The following is an 8,029-nucleotide window of genomic DNA, read 5'->3' on the forward strand; positions in this document are numbered from 1 at the left end:
CTTCACATGGTGACTGAGATTCCCAGCTTCTTCTGTTTTGTGTCCCTGCCATCCCTTAAGACCTTAGATTTTATTGCTATCACAGAGAAGGGAGAAGCATAAAGGAACACTGTGAGAGGGTTTTCCATGGTTCTGACCTAGAGGTGGTGCATATCACTTCTGCTCACATTGCATGGTCTAGAACTAATTCACGTCTTCACACCTTACTGCTGAACTTGACGTAGTGAATCTACCTTGGTTGGTGATCATACCTTGTAGGAAGTAGGGTTTGGGCGCAGGTACCTTTGTGGGAAAAAGACCAACGAGTGGTGTTTGGGGCAACTGTGAGGTGTACCAGGGACATCATCTTTAGGCACCTGGAAAAACGGACCTAGAGCTTCAGTGTGGCCATCCATCCTAAATGAGGATACGTTTGCCTGTATCCGTCTTAGATACTGAGCTGTCAGATGAGGATGCTCAGGGTTAACCTTTCCTTTATGATAAATGCCCAACCCAATTGGAGGGAAAAGACTAGGCATTTTTTTTTTTGGTATCTTTTTTCAATATACATTTTCTAGAAAACCATGCCTCGTATACATTGGGACTGGATATACCATCACATGATTTATGAATAGTTCCACTGCTGCCCCAAAAAGAGATGAGCTCCTCTTGAATACAAGAGATCTCTGAAGGAGTGCAGATCCAGCAGAACCAGGCAGGCCATCAAGCATTCCATGTTCCTTGTATCATCATAGATCTGGTGCCTGCAAGCTTTTTATGGTGTTTTGGTTTAAGCTGGCCTCAGTGGAGGACTGGAGGACTGGGTGCTTGTGCTTAAACGAAGTTTGTCAACCTCACATCGCAGGGAAGGAGTTTTCTCACGGTCCTCCGAGTCTATAAAAAAGTGTTTATTATCTGCAGCAGTAAAATTATCTTGCTTTGATAGGAGCTCTTGTAGGGTGCAAGGGGACCCACTAAAGGGTCCTTCTGCCTAAAGATATGAGGGAGGGCATCCTGTCAAAGGGTCTTGTGAGCAATGGTGGGGGTCAGGCCTAGAGGACAAGGGCGTTTGGCTGAGGAATCAGTGTGGGCAGATTTAGATAGCTCTGAATGACCCAGTGTGTGTATGGAAAGGCAAATAGTTCAGCTGATGAAGTGTGGGTTTTAAGTGAGGACTGAACTGGAGATGCAGGTGATTCGTAAGCAGGTGCCTTAGGCAGGAGGACCCTGTCCTCTTTGCTAAAGATTTTGGACTTATCTTTTGGGTATTGGGGAATCATTGAAGGGAATTCAGCTTGGGAATGACATTGACTTCTTCTGCATTTTAGGAAGATCACTGGCAGAAGATAAAGAACCAACCTAGAAATTCATGTTACATTTTATTTCTGGGCCTCGGAAGTTGGGACATTTCTTTTCGTGGGTTTCAATTATTACCAAACATCTTTGGAGGATCAGTGTGACACAGGTCTAGAAGTACATTTTTGAGAACGTGTGGGAGAGACGTGAATTCCTTTGCTCAGCAACTCTGCTTTATACTCTGACCTGAAGAAGATTGAGATCACCAGCCATTCCATCCCAGGGCACTGACACCACCTGGAAAAGGTCACTGGTGCAACCGCCCTGAAAGCTGCCCTCATGTTCTACTGCTTTGACCTCATATTGTCAGGTAATGTACCTTAGATGAGAAAATACAGTGCTGGCCCAAGACAGGTAGTGGGACTTTTTTTTTTAAGAAGTTTGAGCGGGATGTTTAACCTTTCAGAGTCAATTTCCTTACTGACTGCAGAACTGGAGTTAATACCACCTGGCCTGCATAATATAATCAGTTCTGCTGTAATTACTTTGAACCCACTTATTTATTTTGAAACCATTAATTTGTTCTAATATGATCAATATATTAGGGGAAAATTTGATCATGACATGGATTTTGTATTTGACGTTGTCTGCAAGAAACATTAGGTGAACGCAGAAAACTAGCCAGCTGACCCAGACCACGTGGGAATACACAGGTCACAAACCCACACCCCAGAAATCTGGCTACTTCACTTTTCTGCAAGGGTTGTCAGCCACAGCCACCCACATCTGGGGGTATGGCTGTCCTTCTGCTCTCAGGTAACCCTCCCTCCATCGTGTCACAGTAACTCATGAGCTGCAGCCCGGCTGATGCCCATTTCCATGAGCAAACTTTATGCCTTTTTCAAGGTGAAGGTCCATAAAATTCCATACATCTTTATTGTAGTATTTATGTATCTCTTTATCATTTAATATGTGTAAAATGGTTCTACTCTTTTTATTAGGGTTCTCTATGTCACTGTCAAAATTTTGTGAGCGTTGCATCCCCAGCTCCAATTTTCCCATGAGCCCTGTGGTTTTTATTGTGCGATTTTTTTCTGCAGCACAGTGATTTTTAAGAATGCTTGGGTTGAGTTACAGCAAAGCTGACTGTTCTGTAAAAATTGTTAGGATGCATACGATAAAATTCTTGGTACAATATTCATAGTGTGGGCATCCACGCAGGCGGATTTTCTTCCATTCATAAAGCTGTTGGGTGGGGGCCAGATCAGATGGAAAGAATGTTTCCAATTGGCTTGATTATGGGTCACACGTCATTGTCATGTGAGGGGACGGGAGCAGTGGTGACGAGCGTTGCAGCCAGCTCTGCCTGCTCCGTTTACCGGTGCCCCTGATGTGTGATGCATGTGATTTAGCACTTAAGCTTCATCTCCAGCTAACCCGCCCTTCTATACCTGACATGGTGTTTGGACTGGGAGTCAGTCCTTGAAGCTGGCTCCCAGTTAGATCCTGCCCAGGGGTTCCTACAGGGAGACTGGAGGGCTGGAAGAGTGGAGAAGGGTGTGTTCCCTCCTGTGTGTGTGTGTGTGTGTGTGTGTGTGTGTTCTGTTTTCACCCTGGCTGTACTCCTGAGGCTCAGCTTCCAGTTTGTTTGTTGTTTTGACACAGTCAGCACCAGCCAGGCAGCACCTGCTCCTCAGAAGTCTACACCCAGCTCACAGAGCCCCTTCTCCAAGCTCCTAAATATCTTCCCTTTCTTCCCAAGGGGTGATGATTGCTTCCTTTGGTTTGTGTTTCTGCATTAGCTCAGTGCTCTCTGTTCACTATGTCGATTCCACAGCACCTGTTTCACCAATTTCTCATATCAGAGTCTCTCTGATAAGGTATTTGATAGGATTTCTGTTTTCCTCCCAGAATCCCAGCTGATACAGGATAGAAGATCTGGTGATGCCAATGTCAGTTGGAGCAGTGGTACAGGAGCAGAAGGTAGGATGGGCGGTTGATAGGCTTGACTGAGAAGCAGTAGCCCAGAGGTCCCATGATGAGGATGCTGGTCCCTTGCCATTGGGGCGGAGAACTTGGGCCTGAAGCCTCAGCTCTGCCATTTAACCAGTTGTTTCTTCAGCAGTTTATTTAATCCCCTTAAATCTGAATTTGCTTACCTAAAAAGAAAAAAGGGGGTGATAATAATATCGGTGGATGGGGGTTGGGACTAAATGAGACGATGCTTGTGAAGTGCTTAGGGCCATGGCTGGCACGCGAGGAAGCTGAGAGTTGGGGGCTTTCCACTTCCTTGCCGCAGCTCTGCTGCCTGGGGAGTCACCCTGGGGAGCGCCTTTTGTTGTCGGTGGCTGCAGTTACTCAAGTTCTTTTGTTTTGAAAGGCGACAAAAGAGGCATTTCATGCCTGTGTTTTCAGCATTGAAGCAAGTGACCATCCCCTTTCTTTCTGCACAGATAACTGACGGTGAGGAAGAGTGACTCACCTCTTTGAAGCTCATTTTAAGCGAAAAGCTTTCTGTGATGACTTGAATTTAGAACGGTGAGTTGGTGAGTTGCTTTGCAGGGGAGTTGCCACGCATCTGTTGAGGAAGTTGGTGACCGCGTCCCAGTGCTTTGTCACACTGATTGGATGTTGGAATGTACTGTGACCTTGAAGGAGCGATGCCACATGCTGAAGACGCCATGATGTCACTAATAAAAGGACGCAGCCACTGCCTTACACTCAGAGAAAATCCTGCATTTGAGTGATGGGTATGAATGTGTTCTTTTATAATTGGATGCATGAATGCTGTATTTCCTCGTTTAAATTAAATCTGAGACTAAGCCCCTACCTGCCAAAGTAGAGAGATGCCCAGCGCCAGTTACTGGGGTGAGGATTTTCCTAAGGTTTCCCATGAGTTCCAGAGCCCTGACACAGTTCTGAAATGCTGTGAACGTGTCCTTGTTCTTACCTGTATTGGTTGCCGCTGACTCATTATTTAAGGCAACATGATCCATTTTAAAGGCAAATTGGGCGCAGCAATCATTTGTCAGGGCTCTGAGCTGCAGGATTTGGTTCACCCTTTCCAGGTAAAAATGCACTTGGGCATCCTCTTTGCCTTCTCATTTGAAGGAAGGCTAACCCACCCCTCTTCCCTTGCCACCTGCTGCCCCTTTCAACCCCCATGTAAAGTGTTAGAACTCTGATCACAAAGACATGGCTGCATTCTTATAATAGGGAAAATACCGTTCATGATTTTGCTTCTTAGAGTTGTAAGTAAAATGCAAATGGTCACTTCCATAGACGTCATGCCACCGTCCTGCATGCCAGATATCACGCTCAAAACTTTGTATCCAGTACCTCTAAACCTCGATCATTTTGCATGGTCTTGACCTTGTTTCATAAATGAGAAAACCAAGCCCCCAGGAATATCAGTCACCTGTCCAAGGACATACGGCTGTGTAAAGAGCTTGGATTAGAGGATTGAATTTTTAATATCTGAGACTTCAGTACATATTTCTTGGTAGATGACTTGATGATTGACTCAGAATGAGAGAGAAAAGGCACTTGGCTGGCTATTTGAAGAACTTCACACCTTGTCATTCTATTTATATTTTAGAGTATTCAGCTTAAGTGTTTTTGCATTTTGCCTTTGAAGAGGAGGACAAGGTGAACGTTAAATACAGATAAATTGTGACTGCGGCTAAGTGACTCCTCCGGCATGAAGGGTGGTCTCCTGCAGGAAGCCTGCTTGTTTACGTGAATGTCTCAAGACCTGCTTTTGATTTCTGGGCCAGGCCATGTTTGTATGGGCGCAGGTATTTTGGTACATTGGCATTTTTAAGTTGTGGGCCTAGAGCTGTTAAATGTGAAATACGAGAATCACTGATTGTGAGGATGTGAGCTGCATTGCCAGGACCCCCTTTCTCTTATACCCACGTGGTGATTTGATGACCTTTTCTTTTTTCCCTCTTGATACATAAAGTGCAGTTAATCCTTGTTTTATGAGCACCCGGCAGCGACAAATAAGGGCTTCTAATTAGGAAGTGAATGTATGTTTTTTTTTAAATGGAAGAATTCATCTCATCAAAAAAAAAAAAAAATTCCACTGTTGTGTGCTTTAAGTGCTTGGGTCATATGACTGAACAAAATTAAGATTTCTACATTCGGCAGATCTTACAGTGTTTTGAGGGGAAATAGGCCATAAATATTATGCATAATCTATACACGTATACACATGCATTTAGAAGAAGGAAGACAAGTGTTGTGGATAAAAAAGAATACAGTGATGGACATGAGGAATCAGGATGAGGAGTGTTGAATCATTAAATACATTGGTCCAAAGGATTAGAGTTACATGTACTTACAATAGATGTTGCTAAATTTGAATACAACTCAACAAAGGATTTGCAAAATGAATTGAGTGCTAGGCCTACTTATTTGACCTGTCATTTCTGTGAGGGATGGTGGCACCTGATAATGGCAGTGGAAATCCATTCTTTCCAGCCAAAGGTAGACCAATCTTGTTTTCTGTCTGTGACAGTCCATGGAATTGCCCACAGATAATGGTTTCTCCACAGATATGTTAGATCTAGAAATAAACATTAATTTTTTATAATATATTATGACTTACGCAGCTTTTGAGCTGATACATTTAATTAATTGGAAAGATTTGGAATAAATTTACTAATATGCTAGATATAATAGCATATAGCACATCTACAAATTAATTCTCCATAAATTAATGGTTGTTTCTTTATTTTTATTATTTTTCAAATGTGTTTCCTAGGGACAGTTTTTCAAGCCCTAACACATAATCTTTTTAATGGTGAGTGGGAAAAGCCTATTAAATTCGTATTTGGGCAAATGTAAGTAAGCAGTGGTAGGATTAAGTTTGCAAATCTGATTTGAAATCAGTTTCTTTACTCTTTCCTCACCTGCACTGATAAAGGGACCCATCTTCAACAACTTGAGCAAAGATCTGGCAGTCAGTATTCAATGAGTGTTAGAATTTATTCATCAAATATATGTTTGGAGCATTTTATCCATTTCACAGAAGTTACTATTTTTGCATTGGAAAATTTTATCATTCAACTTTTTGACAGTCATCGACCCATCTAAATCAAAGTCAAGTCCCTTGATAGCAATACCATTGCAAAGGATTCTGTTTAACACAACTGTTAATTTTTTTCTGATTTTTTAAAATGGAAATCGGAAGTTTTTGTTTTGACCACAAAAAATTCTGTGTAGGAAATAATCAGGTGCCTTTGAAAGTTGCTTTCTATTTCTTCATTGTTGCATGAATTCTAACCACATGTGTGGAAAGGACGAAGAGAAAAGGCTGAATTGGAACTCTGCTCCTTCCTTTGGTTCAGAAAGAACTCTCTGGCTTCCCCCAACCCCGCCGTTCCTCCAGTGTAACACACCCTGCAAAGCACTGCTTGGGAACACAGACGTGCATGTTCACAGCCACTCTGTGCCGTCAATAAGGGAGATGGAAAAGAAAACAAAACTGATTTCAACTAAGGAATTGCCTGGAGGTGGCAGACACGGTGTCCCGTACGGTGATGAGAATGATTCCGCCGATGCCGTGTTCCCTGTTTGAGCTCTCTGCACAGCACAGCGCATCACTGTTGCGTGTGGAACACGTTTAATCATCTGATCCCTGGTTTACAGGTGAGGAAACTGAAGCCTCGGGTGTCTAAGTCTGCCTAAGAACGTGAGTTTCAACTAGTGTGGCTGAGTTTTTTTCTGTGCTTTTTCTCTCTAGGGTGAAGGTGGATGTGAACGCAGGAGTGTGATAGTGTTTCTTGCTCCTTCCCGTGTCCCGGAAATGCTGTCTGTGTCCTTGGAGAAAACTTTCTGGAGCAGCCTTATGATCATGACTCATTTATTCTTCTGTCCTTTCTCACACGTGGCACTTGGCACGGTCTAATGTACATTTATTTGTTCGGAATGGTGTGTTTTTAGTGGTGGCAGAAACTCTGTTTAATTTGCTGCTGATTCCCAGCACCTGGAACAATAATACCTGGCTTGCAAGAGTCATTAAATAAATATTTACTGAACGAATGTCTGAGTCCACTCGACCCCAGTTCAGTCTGCTCAAGCCTGTGCTCTGCATTGCTGCAGATTCTAAGATTGAAAGGCTTAACCCCGACCTATCCAGGACAGACTTTGCATCCCTCGCCCACTGACTGCCCACTTCACAGAACTGGTCTGGGGCTGCGAAGCTCTCATCACCCGTAGTATACCATTTCTAGCTACGAACAACTTTCAACCACCATGAACTTCATCTGGGATGTCCTTGTGTCTTGAAATTATTCTAAGTCCTTGACATGCTGAATAAAAGCCAGGTTAAGAAACCTTCATTTTATCTATAAAACTAATCAGGAGACTCAGATCATTCAGTCCTAACATCTGTGAACGTCAGTCATTTTGAGAAGCAGAGAAAACTCAACCAGCCAATTTATTTTGATAAACAAGACTGAATAGGTATTCAATGCAAACTGTTAGGGAGTGCCACATGCCCCATAAATCCTTTAAAGAAAAAAATCCCAAAATACCAAAACTAGGTCTTTTTTATTTCTCTTCCTTAGAAATCTTGAACCTAGTATTAAGTTTGCTTTGAGAAAAGAAAAGAAAACGTAAAAGGCATTTCTATCCTAGGCCAGCTCGTGTGCTTCTCCAGGGCCTTCTGGGTTAGAGCAGTCTTTCAGGTGCCTAAGTTCTAGCGGGGCTTCTGCTAGGTTGTACTTGTTGAGATGATCTCCCAAAT

The 8,029-nt window shown here is 43.1% G+C and overlaps 1 long non-coding RNA gene across 1 annotated transcript; it reads left to right on the top strand.

Moving 5' to 3' along the window:
* The first annotated feature begins 3,393 nt into the window (after positions 1-3,393).
* On the top strand, positions 3,394-7,420 carry LOC141577364 (uncharacterized). The gene is made up of 4 exons (XR_012506238.1): positions 3,394-4,025; positions 4,874-5,072; positions 6,630-6,930; positions 7,025-7,420. It is a non-coding gene; the product is annotated as an uncharacterized LOC141577364 (long non-coding RNA).
* The last annotated feature ends 609 nt before the right edge of the window (positions 7,421-8,029 follow it).

This window comes from Camelus bactrianus, chromosome 4 (genome assembly GCF_048773025.1).
Source record: "Camelus bactrianus isolate YW-2024 breed Bactrian camel chromosome 4, ASM4877302v1, whole genome shotgun sequence".
NCBI lineage: Eukaryota > Metazoa > Chordata > Mammalia > Artiodactyla > Camelidae > Camelus > Camelus bactrianus.